The sequence below is a fragment of the Notamacropus eugenii genome, chromosome 2, assembly GCF_028372415.1.
Source record: "Notamacropus eugenii isolate mMacEug1 chromosome 2, mMacEug1.pri_v2, whole genome shotgun sequence".
NCBI classification, from domain to species: Eukaryota; Metazoa; Chordata; class Mammalia; order Diprotodontia; family Macropodidae; genus Notamacropus; species Notamacropus eugenii.
This window is the reverse complement of record NC_092873.1, coordinates 117760928-117783506: the sequence shown is the minus strand read 5'-3', so window position 1 is coordinate 117783506 and position 22579 is coordinate 117760928. Positions and strand designations below refer to the sequence as shown.

General features: G+C 36.1%; 1 protein-coding gene across 10 annotated transcripts in view; it reads left to right on the top strand.

Moving 5' to 3' along the window:
* PKHD1 (PKHD1 ciliary IPT domain containing fibrocystin/polyductin) overlaps positions 1-22579 on the top strand; it is a 640097-nt gene that overhangs the window by 481218 nt on the left and 136300 nt on the right. The window lies entirely within an intron of this gene.

Below are 22579 nucleotides of genomic sequence, written 5' to 3'. Positions count from 1 at the left end.
AGAATTTGAAGAGTTTTAAGGCCAGCTTTCTATCCATTCCATACTATTCTGGCTCTTAATATTGCATCAATGTTTAACAAAATATGTTTCCTAATACCCAAATTTTCCCTAGCTACCCTAATAATAACTTTAAAACACCATTAGAATTATATAACAGATTAAATGCCTGATAGCCTTAGAATTTACAAAGTTACTCCCTCCATCTCAATGCTGTCATTTAAGTAGCATAAATACGATTATAGTATCTCCATTTTGCATGATTGTATTAAGGTGCACAGAGATGATCACTTACTCATGGTTACACATTTACTCAGCTTAAGATCTGGTTCTTGAAAAACTGTGTCTTTGGGATCCTCTAGAACGCCTCTCAATGAAAAGGAAAGCTATACTCAATTTTGCAAAGATGCCATATTTGTTCATTGTAGTAAAAGGTAAAAAAGGTAATAAACCTTTCTGTGCTCTGCTAATACTCTTTTGTAATTAAAGATACCCTTACTGAGCTAGGACTTCTTACTTGATCCACCTTTATTGCACTTACCAAAAACTCCATTCTCTTTGTGAAATAGTTCTTGGATATCTCTTGTGAGAGAAAGATATCATTACCACAAAGGAGGTCTTATGAGGGTCTGCTACTTCAAATCAAAAAATAAAAGATTGGGATGACAAAAAAGAAAATAAAGCTGGCATTGACCTGTCAGCCCAGGGAATGATGAAGTGGTTTGTGAGTGAATAATGGTAAAGCCCAAGTACCATTGGGAGTGGATGCACTAAATCCTTAGAGTCTGGAGTGGCTAGAATTTTCTGCACTGTTTGCTGTTATATGTGGAAATGTATCTTAAAAAAATATCTAGGCTTCTATTTTCCCCATTTGTCCTGGGAATGACAGTGCGATGGTATTATAAAATGGAAGAGTGGAAAAGGGAGGGGGTAGGGAATGAGAGGGGAAAATGAAGACAGGAAACGGTTGTTAGAAAATTTGTCTGCCAATATCTGTGTGTGCAGAGGTCTTTTTTTTCTAGCTAGAGGGGGAAATACCATTCTCTTTTCCCAAGCAATTATGGTCCCCAAAGATTGAAACTTGGTATATAGCTCTTTAATCTCAGCAGATATTTATGGTTAAACATTAGACTTTTAGGATTCCAGATGTCAGGGTATTAAAATATAAAGGCATAGTGGAGGCTCAGAAAATATTAGAATCTTTGGGATATGTGACTGCAAGGGTTTTTATCCCAAGCAGAGACAGATAAAGCTTTCAGTACCACTTTGTAAATTCCAAAGCGAACTTTTTTTCTGTACCTTATTTTCTCCCTCCCTCTGACTTGCCTTGACTTCAAATGGCGTGGAAGCATAACAATCTGTGATCACATTATGAAGGAGCACATACTGTGAGTCAGAAGGATTTCCGTGCTTGATTTGTAAAGGAATATGTGGAATGACATGTAATCCATGGGAGTAATTTCCATTTCTTTTCTTGTATTCCAGTGGTTAAATTTAGAAACATGTCCTATCTCTTTTTTCCCCTTTCTTTTCCCCCTTTTTTTTGTTCCCTTCTTCCCTCTTCCTCTTTCCTTCCTGTCTTTATCATCTCTTCTCCCTCTTTATCATAATAATTTTCTTCTCACCCTTGCCCTTCTCATCTTCATCCTCCTTGTCCTCATTGTCTTTGCCTCTTCCTTGTCTTTTTCAGCTTCCTCATCATAGTTGTCATCATCCTCCTCCTTCCCCACCATTTTCCTCCTATTCTAATATTATATATATGTGTGCATAATAATATGATTATATGTATGTAGATAGATAGGTAGGTAGACATTGTATATTATTCATATAGCACAGGACCAGGTGAGGGTTTTGGGCAATTCACACATTCCTTTGTTCAGTATATTAATAGGATAATTATGCTTTGATCATATCACCATTAATTTGATAAATGTACATAACTAAAATGGATGTTTTTCCCTTCAAAAATATAATTATAAAGGCTATTTATTTGTTAGGGATGTATTCATTGATAAAATTAACTAGTTAATATCACCAGGTATCTATTTCACTTTATGACAAAAGAATTAACAAGTAGGAACTTTGGAAAATAAACAGAAAAAGATATACCTTCCCCACTGAAAAAAATCCACCACATTTCTCTATATGGACACTGAAATTGTAGCTGCCTCAATATGTGTGTAGTAAATAGAATATTATCTAGTTAATACGATTCTTTAAGATGCTTCAGTAATTGATATGAGGTCATAGCATGTGTGATTTTGTCATAACGAAAAATGCAAATTGTAAAAATATTTGATATAATTGAGTTGGTTGTGTTACGATCCTTTTCTTTCATGAGAAGAGATATTGTCTAAAGGTGTTTTTATGCATTTTTCATCTTTCAAGACCTAATAAGAAAAAATTGCCAGGCAAACTGGAAATCAGCTTGGCAGAAACTGTTGGTATAGAACAACATCTCACTTTTTCTCCCAAGATAAGGTCAAAATGGGTACATGATTTAAATATAAAGAATGAAATAAGCAAATTAAAGGAACATGTACATTTCACCTATGGGAAATCATGTGGGATCTATAGATAAGTTAAGAATGATAGAGTGATAGAAAGTATCACAGGAAGTAAAATGAATAATTTTAATTACATTAAATTGAAAAGGTTTTGCATGAGCAAAACCTATACATACAAAATTAGAAGGAGAGCAGGAAACTGGAGAAGAATATAGCAAGTCTCTGATAAGGGCCTCATTTCTCAAATATGTAGGAAACTGAGTCAAAAGTACAAAAATACAAATCATTCCCCAGTTGATAAATGATCAAAAGTTATGAACAAGCAGTTTTCAGAAGAAGAAACCAAAGCCAAAAATGAAAAAAAAATGCACTATATCCCTGGTGATTAGAGAATCATTTTGATGATTAATGCTCTGTAGAATAGTTTGAGATCTGGTAAGTCTACTTCTTCATCCTTTCTGATTCTTTTCAGTATTTTCTTAATATTCTTGACTGTTTACTCTTTTACAAGAATTTCATTATTATTATCCACATTTCCCTGAAGTAACCCATTGGTTGTTTGATTGGTATGACCCTGAATAAGTAAATTTATTCAGGAATTATTGCCATTTTTATTATATTGCCTTGTCCTACCCATGAGTAATAAATATTTCTCTAATAATTTAGGTCTATCTTTATATGTGTCAAAAGTGTTTTGTAGTTTTATTTTCTTCATATAATTTCTATCTATATTTTGGTAGGTAGACTCCCAAGTATTTTTGTACATTCTGGAGTTATTTTAAAATGGAATTTCTTCTTTATTTTTCTGACTTTTAAAATAAAACACAGAAAAGCTGATGATTTATATGTGTTCATTGTTGCTACCTTTCTCCTTGAAAATTTTTCTTCACTTGGGCTTCTGTGATAGTATACAGAGTGAGACAGTATAAGGAAGACCTAGGTTTTGTTCTAATTTGACTAATAACTTCTACTAACTATTACTATGCTATTAACTGTCTTCCTTAGCTCTTGCTCTTGGAATCACTCTTGGTTTTCTTAAAGAAAACTCAAATATCACCTCCTTTGAGAAGTATTCTTTTGTCCCATCCAGTGGCCAGAACCCCTCTAAGGTTCACTTGTATCTACTCTTTATACATCTTCTTTGTATCTATTTATTTACGTGCTCTTCCTCCCCATTTGAATGTAAGCTTCTTAAGAGCAGGACTGCTTTTCTTTTTCTTTGTATACTTAGCACCTGACACTTAGTAAATGCTTAATAAATTCTTGTTGATTAAGCCACAGTTTCCTTATAGATAAAATGAGGAGGTAGAGCTAATTTCTAAGATCCCCTTCAATTCTAAAATTCTGTGTTTCTTCTTATTTATGTCCTCTTCCAGTTGTATCTTCTTCTTTTCATCCCATAACTGCAGCCATTCTCCTAATATTCAGTCTATGTCTCCTCACTCATTTTCTCCTCACGTTTCCTTTTCCTATGAGAGCTCATACATTACTATTTCAGTGCTGGTGACAAATCCATAGCAGTAATTTTGATTTTTCAGTTGAACTCTAACTGCCTAGAAGCCATTATCAATGAGTTCTGCCATTACCTCAGAATCAACATGCCTAAATCCAACTTCTTTTGCCTCCAATCAAAAACTGACATTTTTCTTTTCACTCAGATTTTGTCAGTAGAATCACCATTCTCCTAGACTTTCCCTAGACTTTCAGACTAAAAAACTTAGTCATCCTTGGTTCCTCCCTCTCTTTGCTCTTGTAATCTATTCAGTCAACAAATAATGTTGATCCAACCTTTGTTGAAACTGTCATCACTTCAGTGCTGAACTATTTCAATAACATTGTTCTTCGGTCTCTCTGCCTCTCCTTCAGTCTATCTGAATTCTGCCAGCAGACAAATCTTCCAAAAATGCCACTCTGATAATTCCCAGCTTCCTCCACACGAACGTAGAAGTGTTACCTGTTGTCAACTGTGTCAAATGTAAACATTATATTCTAAGATTGCACAATTTGACTCTGCCTTGCCTGGGTAGCTCTCACAAATGCAAACCCTCTGTTCTTGTAAAACTCAGTCCATTATTTTTCCCACATGCTCCAGGTTCATTGTTGGGACTTTGATTTCCTCTTTATGTCTCCCTTTCCTTTCCCTTCTTCTTTCCTTTCATCCTCTCTCTGTTTATAAGTGCTAATTTGAAAATTTTGTTCCGAAAGGAAGGGTTCTTTTATGTCTTAAAGCTATATTACAGGCAAATCTGCTTTTTTTAACAGAATCTATAGCATGCCACTCAAGGCAATGCTCTAATCTAATGAATCTTCAAAGTCTATCTTCTACCCTCTCTGAGTTTATTACTTCATTTAAATTCAATTCAATAAAAACATATCTCAGTTAATCACTTAGTATGTGGAAAGATACTTTGATAGTTAATGGCTCTGTGATCTCATCAATAAAGGTACTTTCACCAATTGTTGAGATCACAATCCATTTGTACCTGCTCTTTCTGTGCTACTTTTGTTCATATTCTTCAATAAAACTTCTACCCCATGTGTTTGGGGGTTTCCTCTAGATCTAGATCTCTTGATGTTGTATAGAAACCATTGAAACCTGTAGACTATCTCTTGATTGTCTGTCACCCTTGCTTCAGATCCATTTATCTCCCTTTCCAGTCATGCATCTTTTTGAGGATATCCTTTATAGTACTTCCCTAGTATAATTATTCTTTGGTAATATTCTGCAACCTACTCATATTTACTATGCATCACTCCATTGCCTTTTGGGTGCTCTGAAAATTTAATTCTTGATATGGTATTCCATGATTTGGAGCCAAAGAGAATCCCTGGAAAATGATGGATGTTAGAAAAATGGTCATTTTTTTCGATTACAGGGTGACTCCTGGGAAATTTACTGTTGTTGATGAAATTCTGAATTTTAATGTTTATCTGAGTTAGTAAGTGTTGTTGGAAGGTATTATGAAAGTAGAAATGAACTATGTGTAATATACAATTTTTTGCTGCTTAATAGACTCTGGTCTGGAGCATGAGAGTTCACTTGCCTTCTGATCTAGTTTCCCAAAGGACATGTTGCCCTTATAGATTGAGTTCTCTGTGTAATTCACAAACAATCAGCACATCCCCAGATGATATGCTTCTTCAGCAGCTGGAGTTCAGCGATAGCTCTTTTTGTGTTGATTCTTTAGCTCCAAAGTTACTGATAGATGTCACCCTGAAACTTTGATGTTAACCCAGCACCTGCTGTTCACTGCCCCATGGGGGCATTTCAAGGTTGAAGTGATGATGCTCAAATAGCTGGACTGAGTTATGGCATGCCATGAATGCACCATGTGGGATGTGTTTTTGCTACGGATTCCCATGATTGAAGGCAGATGTTATGTCCCCTGAAGTTCACCTTCACTGACTCTTTGTAGTACAAGATGTCCTATGATATGATACAGGGAAAATTATTTTCAGGATTCTAATATCCTTTATCCATGAGACCTGATCAGACTAACAGAATCATAATAAGATCAGGATGGATTGTATACTGATGATATTATATCTCTAAAGTGATGCATATCTGTGACCTTTCCATACCATTTTCATGTGTTACACTGCAAAGATTGAATAACAACATGGCTTAACTCCATTAATTGTAGGAGATGTCAGAATCCTATTCAGTCAGATGATATGAACAACCCTTATCATGACATAAGAAACCTTAAGTTGTTAAAGGACTTCTGGAAGCAGCCAGACTTGCTGAGTAGCCACCAGAACTGGGCTCTGTTAGTGATATTAGCAAATAGAGTATAAAAATAGGGATCCTGCTCCCCTCCTCTTTCTATGATCTGATATACAGCAAAGGTGAGATTTGCTATATTATTCTTCTACTTAAAGCCTCATTTGGTTTTTAAGAGTACATGATTGATTAAACTATTCCCTAGCAAATACAGAACACTTCAGGTTGGAAATCGGTGATGGAAAGCAGAGAGGTGTTGGGGCATCCAGCTTCCTTCCAATTCAAATCAATAAATTGTAAGGGCCTACCATATGACATGTATGATCTAGATGCTAGGGATACAGAGAGGAAAAACAACACAATCTCTTTCTTCAAATAATTTATAATAAGAGAGATCTTCATTTGTTTTTTAGCCAGACTTTGATTTTATTGGTTCAGGGAACTCCCAACGAAGAAACTCCCTCTACCAATTCAGACCAGGAACTATTGACAAACTTATACTGAAGGAAAGAAGACACAAAAAGGAACTGATCCTGTCCTAGGAAGAGTCTTACCTAGGAGGCAAGCTCACAGTTAGGGACAGTTGGGGAAGATACATATATCTCCAAACGGATTCTTCAGCACTTCAAAGTCAACAAGAATAGAAAACCTGAGGAGCAGGAATCACCATTTCAGTATACACGACTGACTAACTTACATTGTCTGACTCAACAGACAATTAAAAGAATTCCTCAGTGCACAGTATCCTGAGTCATCATGCCCTGTAGCAAACATTTAGAGGATATCTGAACATGCTCTGAAGTGGAGTGGAGGGTTACTTTGTCACACATGCCCAGAAGCAGGACCATCTCAAGCTTTCATACACTTGATTAGAATTCTAATTGAGCACAGAGATCTGTGTAGGGTTCTTGGGGTCAGTAGGAATAATTTTGATAACTTTGAATGTCTTTGGCCATGGCTTTACTTCATCTTTCAAGTCCAATAAATATCCGTCTTGTCATGAGGAGTAGAAAGGCTTTTCACTTCTTGATTTCCTGTGCTTGATTATCCTGTGGATATTAATTTGATTAAGAGGCAAAATAAAAGACATTAATGAAGACATATATGACTGGAAAAGAAGGAGAGCTGATCATGTGAAAATGAGAGAGAACAAATGAACAGCCCAAACAATAGCTATATGAAGATTCTAAACATTCAAAGAACCAGAAGAATGGGGTGAATCCTCAGTGGAGGATTTTTGGAAAGACAAGTATTGCACTGGATGGTAAATCACTGAATGTCAGTCTGAATGATAAAAGGAGTGTCATCACTGATGAGATCATGGATCCATCAAAGTGTCAAATTTGCAACTTGCCTAAGCATAAACTTTAAACACAACCTGTTCTGAGACCTCACCCTTAATTTCCAAAGAGTTAATGAGATAAACATTAAGACATCTCAGGTATGTACTCCTAGGACTCTGGTGCCTAGTAACAATGCTTGGTGATACAAAGGTGAACTTTATTATAAAGCATAATGGAGCTCATTTCCCTTGGCTCTATCAGGCAGATCTGTGACCCACCCAAATTGCTGAGTGTTAGCTTGCAAAAAAGCTTCAAGGGGGGAACACTGTGCTTTACAGAAATTAATTTTGCCGAGGAAGCAGTCTGCTTAAAGATGCCTGCAGCACTCACTAAAATGGGGGTTGTTTTTCAAGGCCACCAGAGCCAGCAGTTGGCTAAGACTGGCTCATCAACAAAACCACAATGTTAAAATATGGCCTTGTGGATTTTGCAAAAGGAGGGACAAGAGGGGCAACGAATTGTTCTCACCTGCTAGGACTGGGTGAAGACTGTAATTGTTTAGCCCCCCAGCGCAACCCTGCAAGGGTTAAAATGACAGAGATATTAGTTGGTGATGGGTAAGATTGCTGGTATGAAGCTCTCGGCAATACACAGACTGTTATTTACCGGACTTGGTCGATTTACTTCTTAATGCAATAATGACCTGTGAAATGAAACGTGAGCTAGACAATTGTTCCTCATTGTTTCCAGTAAAACATCCTTTCATACCCCATTAAACCACCATTAATTCCATATGAAAGAGAGTCACGCACAAGCACCCTATGGTCTCTTTCTTTCTGTCTCCAACTCCCTTGCTCCCTCACATTGTGTGCCTCCCCCTCTTTCCTTTCCCTTCTTCCTCCCCTACCTTTATTTTCCCTCCTTTTGTCTCTCCCTCTTCCTGGCTGCCCCTCTTATCATAACTACTAATGATTGACATATGGAAAATGGACTCAGGGGGTGCATGGTGACAAGTGCCTGTGCAGTGCATGATGGGTGACGATCATCATTTCCTCCAAAACTGGGGTACAGTTTTGATTGCTGAGCATCAGACTGGCTTACAATTTGCTTTGAAGATGAAAATGGACATAGAACCAAAAAAAAGTCCCAAATTCTTATGGTAGCTACATAGATTTGGTTTACTTAGGCAATAATGCTGTCTATGTTGCTGCATCTACTACTGTTACTGCTGCTGTTGTTGCCTTGAAGTCTCAGTGCATAAAGATCAGGTCCTTTCTACTCTTAATACTCCTGCTATTTATAAAAGAGCTTAATTACTTGTAAAAGTATTCTTTTCCTTCTCAACTTTTCCTAATAACCCTCTGGATCTCTCTTTTGCCACCTTCACTTTCTACTTTTTAATCATACTTAACTGTGCCATATATACTTACGTGCATACATACATATATACATACACACACCTTCCTTATTAGGCTATATGTTCTGAGGTATTGTACAACATTCCCCTGATTCTGCTCATTTCACTTTACATGAATTTGTATGAGACCAAGTTTTTCCCAAAGCATCCTGCTCATCATTTCTTATAGCACAAAAGTATTCCTTGACAATCATAGACCATAACTTGTTCAGGGCATTGATGAGCATCCCCTCAATTTCCAATTCTTTGTCACCACAAAAAAGCCACTAGGAATATTTTGTCATTGATATAATCTATTATGTTAATAGTTCTCATTATGTTTCCATTTCTGCATTCCTGGTATAAATTCCACTTGGTCAGAAATATAATCTTTGTAATATATTCTTGTAGTCTCCTACCTACTATTTTATATAAGATTTTTGCATCCATTTTCAGTAATGAAACTGACCTATAATTTTCTTTGTTTTTCTTCTTCCTAGTTTAGGTATCAGTACAATATTTGCTTCATAAAAGGAGTTTGGTAGGATTCATTTTTTGCCTATTATTTCAAATTATTTAATATTGGAATTAGTAGATCTTTAAATGTTTGGTAGAATTCACTTGTAACTCCATCTGGTTCTGATGCTTTTTTTCCTCTTAGAAATCTTATTTATAACTTATTTTCTAAAATAGGTTTATTTACATATTCTACTTCTCCTGTTAATCTTTACAGATTATATGTTTTTAAGTGTTTTCTATTTCACTTAAATTGCTAAGCTTATTGGCACATGAGTAAATAACTCCATGTAACTGCTTCGATTTAATCTTCATTAGTGGTATTTTCACCCCTTCATTTTTAATAATAGTGATTTGGTTTACTTTTCTCTCTTTTTAAAAATTATATTAACCAATAGTTTATTGATTTTATTGATTTTTTTCATAAAACAACTTATTTATTAATTCAGTGGTTTTCTTATACTTGATTTTATTAATCTGACTTTTAATTTTTAGAATTTCCATTTTAGTATTTAATTGGGAATTTTTAACATTCTTTTTCTACTTTTTTTTATTACATTCCCAGTTCATTGGTCTGCTCTCCCTCTCTTTCTCTCTCTCTCTCTCTCTCTCTCTCTCTCTCTCTCTCTCTCTCTCTCTCATTGAAAGAATTTAGAGATACAAAAATTTCTCTGATTGCTGCTTTTGCTGTATCCCATAGGTCTTGATATGTTATCTCTTTTTAATTCATTCTTTTTATGTCATTTTTTTAATGAAACTATTGGTTGTTTCCATGATTTGTTCTTTAATCTACTCATTCTTTAAAATTATTTGCTTAGTCTCCAAATTAATTTTTAATCTGTGTTTCCATGGTCCCTTATTGAATCTAATTTTCATTGCATGGTGATCTGAAAAGGCTAAAGTTAATATTTCTGTTTTCTAAATTTAGATATACAGTTTTATGTCCTAGTAGGTGATCAGTTTTTGTAAAGGTACTATGTACCACTGCGAAAAAGATATATTCCTTCCTATTCCCATTCCATTCTCTCCAGATAGCTACCATATCTAGCTTATCTAAGATTCTATTCCCCTTCTTGGTTTCTTTCTTAGTTAGATTTTGGTTAGATTTATCTAGTTATGAGAGGGGAAGGTCAAAATTCCTCATTATTATAGTTTTACTATTTCCACTTGTAACTCATTTAACTTTTCTTTTAAAAATTTAGATGCTAATGCATTTGTTACATATAGGTTTAGTACTGATATTGCTTCATTGTCTATGGTACCTTTTATCATAATATAGTTTTCCTGTTTATCTCTTTTAATTAAATCTATTTTAGTTTTAACTTTTCTGAGATCATGGTTGCTGTCTTTGCTTTTTTTAATCAATTGAAGCCTAATAAATTCTACTTCAGCCCTTTATTTTAACTCTGTGTGTGTCCCTCATGGTTAAATATTTCTTTTAAACAATGTATTGTCAGATTCTGATTTTTAAACTGTTCTGCTATCCATTTATGTTTTAAGGGTGAGTTCATCCCATTCACTTTCATAGTTGTAATTATAAGTTGTGTATTTTCCTTCACTCTATTTTTCCTCACTATTTGTCTTCCTCACCATCTGTTTTTACTTTATCTCTCCTCACAAGTCTAATTTGCTTCTAACCACTAGCTTCCCAATCTTCACCCTTTTTAAGACTCTCTCCCTTATCTTCTCCCTTGCCCTCCTTTTCCTTATCTATTCACCCCTCTATGTGTTCCTCCCTTATTCTATCCTCCAATTCTCCTCCTTCTTGATTTACAAACCCTACAAAAAGTCCCTCCTTTATCCTAACCCCTCACTCTCCTATTTCTTCTTTTTTTCTCCCCTTTTGTCCCCTCCCCCCACCCCAAAACACTGAGCATTCTAATTGCCCCTATCACCAATCTGCTCTCTCTTCTATCATCCCTCTCCACCCTTGTCTCCATCTTCTCTTTTGTCCTATAGGGCCAAATAACTTTTTATACCCCTTTACCTCTATTTCTTATTTCCTAGTGGCAAGAACAGTCCTCAACAGTTGTTCCTAAAACTTTGAATTTCAACTTCTTTTCCTCCCTCCCTCCCCACCCCTCCCTTTGGAAGGTAATCAATTCAATATAGGCCAAATCTGTGTAGTTTTGCAAATGACTTCCATAATAGTCGTGTTGTATAAGATTAACTATATTTCCCTCCATCCTATCCTGTCCCCCATTACTTCTATTTTGTCTTTTGATCCTGTCCCTCCCCATGAGTGTCGACCTCAGATTGCTCCCTCCTCCCCATGCCCTCCCTTCCATCATCTCCCCGACCCTGCTTATCCCCTTATCCCCCACTTTCCTGTATTGTAAGATAGGTTTTCATACCAAAATGAGTGTGCATTTTATTCCTTCCTTTAGTGGAATGTGATGAGAGTAAACTTCATGTTTTTCTCTCACTTCCCCTCTTTTTCCCCAAAGTAAAAAAATCTTTTGCTTGCCTCTTTTATGAGAGATAATTTGCCCCATTCCATTTCTCCCTTTCTCCTCCCAATATATTTCTCTCTCACTGCTTGATTTCATTTTTTAAAGATATGATCCCATCCTCTTCAATTCACTCTGTGCATTCTGTCTCTATGTGTGTGTGCATGTGTGTGTGTGTGTGTGTGTGTGTGTGTGTGTAATCCCACCCAGTACCCAGATACTGAATAGTTTCAAGAGTTACAAATATTGTCTTTCCATGTAGGAATGTAAACAGCTCATCTTTTGTAAGTCTCTTATGACTTGTCTTTGCTGTTTACCTTTTCATGATTCTCTTCATTCTTGTGTTTGAAACTCAGATTTTCTTTTCAGTTCTGGTCTTTTCATCAAGAATGCTTGAAAGTCCTCTATTTCATTGAAAGACCAATTTTTCCCCTGAAGTATTATACTCAGTTTTGCTGGGTAGGCGATTCTTGGTTTTAGTTCTAGTTCCTTTGACTTCTGGAATATCCTACTCCACCCCCTTCAATGTCTTAATGCAGAAGCTGCCAGATCTTGTGTTATCCTGATTGTACTTCCACAATACTTGAATAGTTTCTTTCTAGCTGCTTGCAATATTTTCTCCTTGACCAGAGAACTCTGGAATTTGGCCACAATGTTCCTAGGAGTTTCTCTTTTTGGATCTCTTTCAGGCGGTGATCTGTGGATTCCTTGAATACTTATTTTGCCCTCTGGTTCTAGAATCTCAGGACAGTTTTCCTTGATAATTTCATGAAAGATGATGTCTAGGCTCTTTTTTTGATCATGGCTTTCAGGTAGGCCCATAATTTTTAAATTGTCTCTCCTGGATCTATTTTCCAGGTCAGTTGTTTTTCCAATGAGATATTTCACATTATCTTCCATTTTTTCATTCTTGTGGTTTTGTTTTGTGATTTCTTGGTTTCTCATAAAGTCATTAGCCTCCATCTGTTCCATTCTAATTTTGAAAGGACTATTTTCTTCAGTGAGCTTTTGAATCTCCTTTTCCATTTGGCTAATTCTGCTTTTGAAAACATTCTTCTCCTCATTGGCTTTTTGAACCTCTTTTGCCAATTGAGTTAGCCTATTTTTCAAGGTGTTATTTTCTTCAGCATTTTTTTGGGTCTCCTTTAGCAGGGTGTTTAATTGTTTTTCATGCTTTGCTTTCTTGTCTCTCATTTGTCTTCCCAGTTTTTTCCCCACCTCTCTTACTTGATTTTCAAAATCCTTTTTGAGCTCTTCCATGGCCTGAGCCCATTGGGTGGGCTGGGATACAGAAGCCTTGACTTCTGTGTCTTTCCCTGATGGTAAGCATTGTTCTTCCTCACCAGAAAGGAAGGGGGGAAATATCTGTTCACCAAGAAAGAAGCCTTCTATAGTCTTATTTTTTTTTCCCTTTTCTGGGCTTTTTCCCAGCCAGTGACTTGGCTTCTGAATATTCTCTTCACACCCACTTCGCCTCCAGATCCTCCCAGCCAGTGCTTGGGGTCTGAGATTCAGATGCTGCTTCCCAGCCTCAGGGCTTTGAGCGGGGGCTGGGCTGCTATTCAGTGTGAGATTAAGTTCAGGTGCTCAGGTGGGGGCAGGGCCGCCTCACAGGCTCAGTTCCCTCAGGGGGTTTATGCAGAGACCTTCAACAATGGATTCAGGCTCCTGCCTGCTTGGGGAGCCCTGGTCTGCTCCTGCCTCAGCTGCTGCCTCCCAAGGGGGCCTGAGTTATGGGGGCACCGCACTCCCCTCTTGACCCTCCAAAGAGACCCTCTCACCGACCCCTGTCACCTGTGGGTAGGGGGACCTACGCTGCCGCTGCAGATTCAGTCCCTGAAGCCTGCTCGGATCCACTCCTCTCAGCGCCTCGCGGCCAAGGAGGGCTGGGCTCCAGGTCCGCAGCACGAGGACCTTTTGCGAGAGGTTTTCAGGCTCTCTGGAACAGAAATCTCATGTGCTCTGTTGTTCTGTGGCTTCTGCTGGTCCAGAATTTGTTGGAAGTTCTTTTTTACAGATATTTTTTGGGTGGTGGGTTTGGAGCTAGCATATGTGTGTCTGTCTACTCTGCCATCTTGGCTCTGCCCCCTCTCCTATTTCTTTATAAATTTAGAAGACTTTTATACTTTTCTAGATGTATATGTTATTCCCTCTTTTACCCAGTTATGATGTGAGTAAGATTCCAATAATAATAGCCATCCATCCCCACTTGCTTCCACTGTAACAGTTCTTCCGTTCAGGCCTCATTTGTATAACTACTCCATTTAATCTTTCTCTACCAAATTTTATTTAGAATTATTCCATCATACTCAACTCAACCCCAAGCATTTCTATCAACATATGATCTTGCAATCTATCCAAGTAAAGATAATAATCTTAAGAGTACAGAAAACATTTTCCCATAGAAAGTAAATAGTTTGACCCAAGTTTCTTACAATCAATCTTTAATATTTACCTTATGCTTGTCCTTGATCTTACATGTCAAATTTTCCATTAAGTTCTGGTCTTTTTGTCATGAATATCTGAAAGTCTTTCAATTCATTAAATACCCATTTTTTTTTTTCCATTCAGGATTATACTCAGCTTAGCTGGGTAAGTTATTTTTGGTTGCAAGCTCAGTTCCTTTGTTTTCAAACTATAATGTTCTAGCATCTTCAGTCTTTTATTGTAGAAGCTTCTAGATCTTGTGTTATCCTGACTATAGCTTCGTTAATTTTTGTTGTTGTTGTTGCTTTAAGTATTTTCTCCTTAACCTGGGAACTTTGAAACTTGGCTATAATATTCTTGTAAGTTTTCACCTTGAGATCTCTTTCAGGTGATGATTGTTTTTTTCTGTTTCAGTTTTACCTTCTCATTCTACTATTTCAGGGCAATTGTCCTTAATAATTTCTTATAATATGATGTCTAGACTCTTTTTAAATTCATAACTTTCAATTAGTCCAGTGATTCTTATATTATGTCTCCAGATCAGTTGTTTTTCATTTCTAATTTTTCCGCAATCTCTTTCATTTGATGTTTAAAGTTTTTTTAAAAAGCCTTTCAAGAACTCTTTTGGGGTTTGTGACCATTTGGCATTTTTCTTTGAAGTAGGAGGGGTATTTAGTCTGTTTTAGTTTCACTTCTTCTGAATATGAGCCCAGATCTTCTCAAAGGTTCTTTCTCCTTTGTTTACTCATTATTGTCATTATTGCTGTTTTTCTTAGTGGCTTATTATTATAGTCAAGTTCTATTCTGCAAGCATGGAGGATGATGCCTTCGGGCATCAGGTTTTATGTACCATTGTTTTCTAAGCTCTGTCTCTGAGTGCAACTTCAGGCACTCCTCACCATGGCTGAGCTACAGCTAGGATCCAGGGCCAGAAAGTCACTGCAAATGTTCTTGCTTCCTGCAGTCTTACTCCTAAGCTGCAAATTCCCCAGTTTGCCTCTCTGCCCCAGAATCAAACCAAAATGAGGGATTTGTAGGAACAAGTGCCAGTAGCCAGCAGAGTCCCTGCCCTTCTACACCACACTCCTCCTCTTCGCCCCCAGCCACAGCCTGCAGCTGTGGCTGATCAACACACCTTCACTTAGCTTCCAACAACTATAGAGGGGCCTTCAGTCTTCTCCGGCTCAGCTGTCTGACCCCCATGCTCCCCATGAGGTGAAAGTTTCTATAATAGAGTTAGCCTCTTGCCCCCAGGGCTTATTGTTTATAGATTCCACAGTCTACCTGCAAGTGTTTGTACTTCAATTGAGCCAGGCCTCTGACCCTGGAGTTGGATTTTCCTAAGGTCCTCCCAAGTTGTCTTGAGAGGACAACCCCAACTTTTAATTATTTCTGCTGCTCCTAATTCTCTTTGAGGCAATATTTTTATCATGTTTGTGGGAGAATTTTTGAGGTTCCAGTGTTTCCTGTCTTACTCTGCATCGCCCCAGAATCCTTTCCATTGCCAAAATCAGACATTTGAAATTTACTTCTGCATTTAATAATTGGGAAAACTGAGGTCCTTGGAGTCGACATGATTCATCCAAAGTCACAGAAGTTATTAGTCATGGAGATAGGACAAGACTGTAATTCTTTTCATTTTCAGACTGATATTCTGTCCCTTAAATGAAGCTGCCCTTTAAATAATAAATGTAATTAAAAAAGAAATCAGTCAAGTAATTAGCAAACTAAATAAATGATTAATGATGCATTTCAAATAAGATATCTTTTTTAAATTGTGAAAGTAAATGAAAGTATCTCTTTGTCATTCAAGATAAAGCAATGCATTCTATAAAATGTTGTAGTTAAGTATTGGGAAGAAAAGTTTGTGAAGAGTGTCTCTAACCCTTGTTCTTCTAAACTACTTTATAAGTTTTTGTCTATGTGACTCATTTGGCACTTAACCTATAGCTTTACATTATTCTTTTTCATGTATTTGTCTTAATTATAATCTTCCAGAGGGCAAGGACCATGTCTTTTACTTCGAATCCTCCATAGAACCTTCAATACAATTCAGTAAATAATTATTAAGTTTTGATAGTATATAAAGCCCTGTGCAGGGCACTTGTGCATAGAAGCTAGATAAATCTGGAGTTCTCTGCTCCTTCAAGGATGAATTTTAATAAATGAAGTTATGTCCAGAGGAGGAAAATTTGAATAGAAAGAGAGCCTTAAAGTAATTTCAAATGGGATTTTAATGAAGAAACTCAGGAATATCTAACCTATATAACAGAAGATTTAGAGGAGAAAAGATATCTCCAAATATCTGAAGACATCATGTGGAAGAAAAATTTGAAAAGTTCTGTATTTCATCTATTGGTGGTAGTACTATATTCAATGAATGGAAATTATGAGGAGGAAAATTCCACTGCAGTATACAGAAAAATAATAGTTTTTATTATCAGAGCAAGTCAAAGATAGAAGGGGCTGCTATGCAATAATAACTTCCTGTTATTGGAAGTGGTTAAATAGAGGCTTATGATGCAGACAGAATTTATCCACTAGGTAGGGAGTTCAACCAGCTGATCTGATTCTCATGACCTTATGAAATATTTAACTCAGGTGATCCAAGGGGGAAGTATTTCATGGGGATGTATGGGTTTACGGGGGAGTGGAGTACAAAAGATAAACTAAATACTTCACCTGAGAAGCATTGAGAAACATTTGTTTTTTTAACGCTTCCACTGAGATCCTAGGTCTTGAAATTCAACATAAAGTATTTAAGTCATTAGCAAAATTAGCTGATTTCAATATCTATTTAGTGTTTTAAATACATCATAGCTAGATGAACATAACTGCATACTTTTAGGAGGACTCAAAATTTAGGAATATTTACTTACCTTTATTTGCCCTGGAGTAAATACAAAATGTTGATGAAAGGTGTATACATACATACATACATACATACATACATACATATACATATATGTATATATATATATATATATATATATATATATATATATATATATATACACATACATTTTTTAGATGGCTTTAAATTTTATTCCCCACCCCCTTCTCCATTTCCCAACGGAGACTTAGTCAAAGAAAAGAATTCATCAAAATTCATTAAAGTTGTCTTACATCTAGGTAGGAGCCTTTGGGAATCTTTGCTTCCCATAGGTGATATACTAAAGATTTCTTAGAATAGAAATATGATGAGCTCATGGAAAGTAGGGATGGTATTATTTATAATGATAATAGTAATAATAGTTTTATCTTCAGTGCCTAACATAGTACCTGGAGCATAGTCAATGCATAATAAATGTTTGATTGATACATGCCATAAAATTTCTCAGTGAGGTATGATCCCTGACAATGGAGACTAGACTTCATTAAGTAAGACCTTAGTTTTCAGATCAATCTGTACCCAGTTTTTAAAAGTTTGAAGTGAGCCTCACTGGAGTTTGGTAAAGCATCACCTGAAATGAGGGAAATGTGGCACTATGTATGAGTAGAGAGAAAGCCAGTCTGGCTGGACTACAGAGAGCGGGAAGGGGAATAAGAAATGAGAAAGTTAGAAAGGCAGGTTGGAGTTAGTTTATGAAAGGCTTTTAAATGCCAAACAGAGGAATTTATATTTGATCCTAAAATCAAGAGCGATACATCCACTGAAGTTATTGGGTGAGGAAGAGAAATGGTCAGACACACAGTTTAGGAAAATTAACTGTTTGGAGGCTACATTCGAGTGATGAGATACTCAATTAGGAAGCTATTGTAGTAGTTTTAGGTGATAGAATGTTCTAGAACATGAACCAGATTAAGGGTATGAACTATGTGACTAGAGAGTTGGAGTTATATTTGGAAATATTATAGATGTATAAAAGACAAGATTTAGTAACTGGATGGATATGAAGAGTAAAAGAGAATGAGATATTGAGGATAACTACCCCATCCCAACTTCTGAATATAGAAAAAATAACAATTCAGCTCTTTAGGATTTGTTGAATATAAAGTATTCTAAACACATAGAAAACACTGTGATTTTATTTATAAGTTCTGGCCCATCAATATCTCATTATTCTAGCCTTCAAAATAATGACAGAATTGGAGCAAATGCTTACGCTTGTACTTTGTGATTCAAGAGTGTTGCCTTTTTATGTCAAACTGCAATAATGAACGTTGAGGAATTAAAAAAATTGGCCACCAGTGCAAGGATCTTGAGTTCTGTAGCATACAAAAACAAAACAAAACAAAACAAAAATAGGTGTTAAGATAGGTATCATATTTGTCTTTGCATTCCTGATACCTTATACAGTCACTTAATAAATGTTTCTTGAATCAGATCAAAATGAATTGATAAGTTGATCATTCTCTCCTCTTTCATAAAGTTGACATTACATTGCCAACTTTGGTCCTGCACAGCTGTTTCTGTTTATCCTGCACATTATATCAAGGATAGGGAATATTTGACTATTTCATAGACAAAAACCACAACCAAACTGAACTAAAAATCATGACCTTTGTGTCATTTCTTAAACATTACTGAAACTAGAGTGGGGTCATTAGGGTTTTGGTTTGGAGTGCCAAAATTTAGAGAGCACCGACATTTCAACTCATTCTGCAGGTAAAAACAATTGAGTTTATTATATAATTCACAGGAACAATTGGTTAGTAGGAAGTTCCTCCCCACCATCCTATGCACCCAGAGTAAGTTTCCACCCCCCCCCCCCCCCAAGGCTTGCCCTGCTCAGCAGTGACCTCCTCTACAAAAATTTTCCAATTACCTTAGATTTTTCTGGGATCTCTGTTCATGGGGGCTGGTGTCCTGACCAATTGCATTTGTCTTAAAACATTGAAAGGCTTCTTATTACTTGATTCAGGAGGATATTTTTTGTTGTTTGCCCTGGGGTCCACAATTGTTACAGTTCTGTTCTTAAGCACTTAAATTCAAATTGGCCATAACAGAAATAAGAATGAAATAAAACCAAAATCCATGTCTTCCATTTATAATTTCCTTTTCCCAAAACAATGTTTATAGATAATATCACATTGAGTCTTATCAAACTTAAATGTCGTTTTCATGTTTGTTTTTACTTGATTATATCTATACGTGTGGTTGTTGGTATTTCATGTGAATGGGGCCTAGAAAATTAAATCATTTTCCTTGAGACATTATTTATTTATAGATTAGATGGTAGATGATAAATGTTATTGAAGAACGATGGTGATATACCATGCAATTGTCTCGTTCAGCTAAAGCCCAAACTCTACTAATGGCAAGCACCCTCTCTTAATACACTGAAAAAGCTCTTAATGTAGATCCTGTGAGAGTAATTTCAGAGGTATTCCCTGAAATGAAAGAGTTGAAAATTTATGTGAATTCTTTAAGAACATTTCTTTTTGTTTGTTTTTTATAGAATCAGAAACTGTCTCAGCTAGAAGGGAAATTTGTGGTCATCCAGGTTATCTGGTTTCTAGCCAAGTGCTAGTGGCCTGTAGAAGATCTTATATAATCCCAGGGATCTGGGCAGCCACATTGGTTAGGGGACTGGCTGCTAAAGGCTGATGCTTGATAAATTGTTTTGTGATATTCTTTTTAAAAAAAGAGAAACTGTAGGCTTAATAATTGTACGATTAGATGGATTTGGAACTGGCTGAATGGTCAGACTCAATGTGTAGTCCTTAATGGTTCAATATCAACTTGGCAGGAGATCTCTGGTATAGTACCACATGTATCTGTGTTTGGCCCTCTGCCAAGTAATATTCTTTATCAATGACTTAGATAATGACATAGACAATAATAGCTTTATCACATTTGCAGATGGCACAAATCTGGGAGAAATATTTACAATACACACAAAAATTAGGATCTTGCTAGCCTAGAACCTAGAGTGTAATCTAATAAGGGGAAATTCAATAGGAGGGTAAATATTAATATTCATACTTTTGCTCAAGAAATTAACTTCCCACTTACAAGACAGGGAAGACAGAGGTGGAAGTTTATCTGAAAAAAAATCTAAGTGCTTACATGGATAAACACTTAACATGAGTCAGTACATGATGACAAAAAAACTAATGGTAATCTTTTGTGCTATATTCAGTCATAGCTTCAAGTAAGATGAAGGGATAAGGCGGTTCCTCCTCTGCTCACATCTGGAGGACTATGTTCTATTTTGGGTGCCATCACATCAAATATTACAGTAGGAATGCTTTTCACACATTCCTTAGATTCCTTAGACTAGATGGCTACCAATGTTTCTTTCCACTCTAAAATTGTTTTGATTGTGAATTAGATTTGCTGTGCTTTAACTGACAATTTTTGAAACATAGCAATTGGAATGATTAATTTGAATAAAAAAGTAGAAATAAATGCTATCAAGAAAGAGAAAATATGCTTAAATCAATCATTGATAATGAAATGATATCAATAGTGAGAACATAGTCAACAAATAATAAACTCTTGATAAATATATATATATAGTCCACATCTGTATAAATATATATTTGTATATATGTATACACACATATATGTATATATAGTTTCTTCTAATAAAGATTTTCTCTGAAATGGGTAAATGGCTATTTAACTTGGTGACAGTTTATGTTCTCTCAATCAACTTTTCTTTTTGTCATTGAAGTCCTAGATTTTCTTCCACCTTTAGTATTTTGTCCTTCTTCAGACACTATGTTAATTAAATTCCTTAAAGCCCTCATAACTATGCCATATCAGCATGGATTGCTGTTATTTTACTTGGTCTAGTCCAGTTATTTTTCATATCTTTGTTCCATTTAGTGCCATTTCTACCTTCTCTAAAAACACATATATGATTAATATCTGAGTCCAAGTATGGAATTCCACTATCTTTGATGGTGGAAAGACTTTGATTCTTTAGAGCTAACCATTGCCTTAAAGGTTCCATTCCAATAAGGAATCTCTCTTGCATAGGTCAGAATTATGCAAGATTCTTTGAAACACATATTAAGATAATCAGTTTGGAGACCTTCTGATAATTAATATCATGCAAGGCATGAAATAAGAAGTATGCGCTCCAAAAAAGTAGTGCACACTATTATGGAAGAGATTTGACCCATGGTCAATCAGTCAACATAGTTTAGGAACATATTCCATGTCTACCCTGGTGTTAGTCACTAAATGTACAAAAACAAAAGTGAAATAGTTCCTGCCTCTAAGGAGCTAGCATTCTGTTTATAGGGAAAATATGTGCATATATAGGTAGATACAAAAATAAATCTAAGGTACTTAGAGGGGGAAGAACAGGAGTTGTCTGCTGGAGAAATCAGGAAAGGCCATGGAGAAATTGTCACTTGAGCTGAGTCTTGAAGAAAAATTGTCCAGGTTGAAGAAGGAGTTGACATAGAGGAAGTCTTTCAAATGATTCTGTTTATAGATGAAATTATGCTGCTTGTATCAAACTTGAAATATTGTAGAACTTCCTGGATGGAATCCATAGCTACACAACAAGAGTTCAGTCTACCCAGGAAAAGCAAAATAGAAGTATATGATGGAGCTTTGTTGTCCAGATTGTGATAGGCAATAAGATAGGTAGTATGACAGGGAGGGAGGGAGGAAAGGAGTGAGGGAGGGAGGGAGGGAGGGAGGGAGAGAGAGAGAGGATGATAAAGTGGATCCAGAATTGAATATGAAAAGGAAAGTAGGCTATATTGCCTTCAATAAATTGTGATTCTCCTACAGAGCCCTAAACTTCTCTGTATAACAAAGACCCCTCTTTTTAATACTAATATTTTTGTATTTTCATGTAATGAGGAATTATAGACCACTGTATTCTCTAAGAATTAAAAGTATCACTCAAAGGAAAATAAAGAGGCCCAGGTATGTATGACTGGTTTATAGAATAGAGGAAATATGAAACTATGAAGAACAGGATTAAGAGATGTCATTAAAGATATTTATAGTTGAAAAGCAAAGATGGACTGATCACATCAAGAGGAGAAGGGGAAATCTATGTACAGCCCATATACTTTGTGTATATCCTTGTCATTTCAAGAGCACTTGAGAAAGGATTATGCAGTGTTGAATCTGCTCCCATTTCCCTTTCTCATGTTTGGGGGAGGGCATGAACAATATCATAGATGACTAATAGGAGGGATAGTTGTGATATGCATCCCTGCAGAAATTAACATTTAATGAGGTCAAAGATCCATTTAAATATTAAATATAATGTAGTATATAGCCTATCAATTAATCTTTCTGAATTTATTGTATTTATCATTTCTTGCAAGTCAATGATGTTCTACTATATTCATATACTATA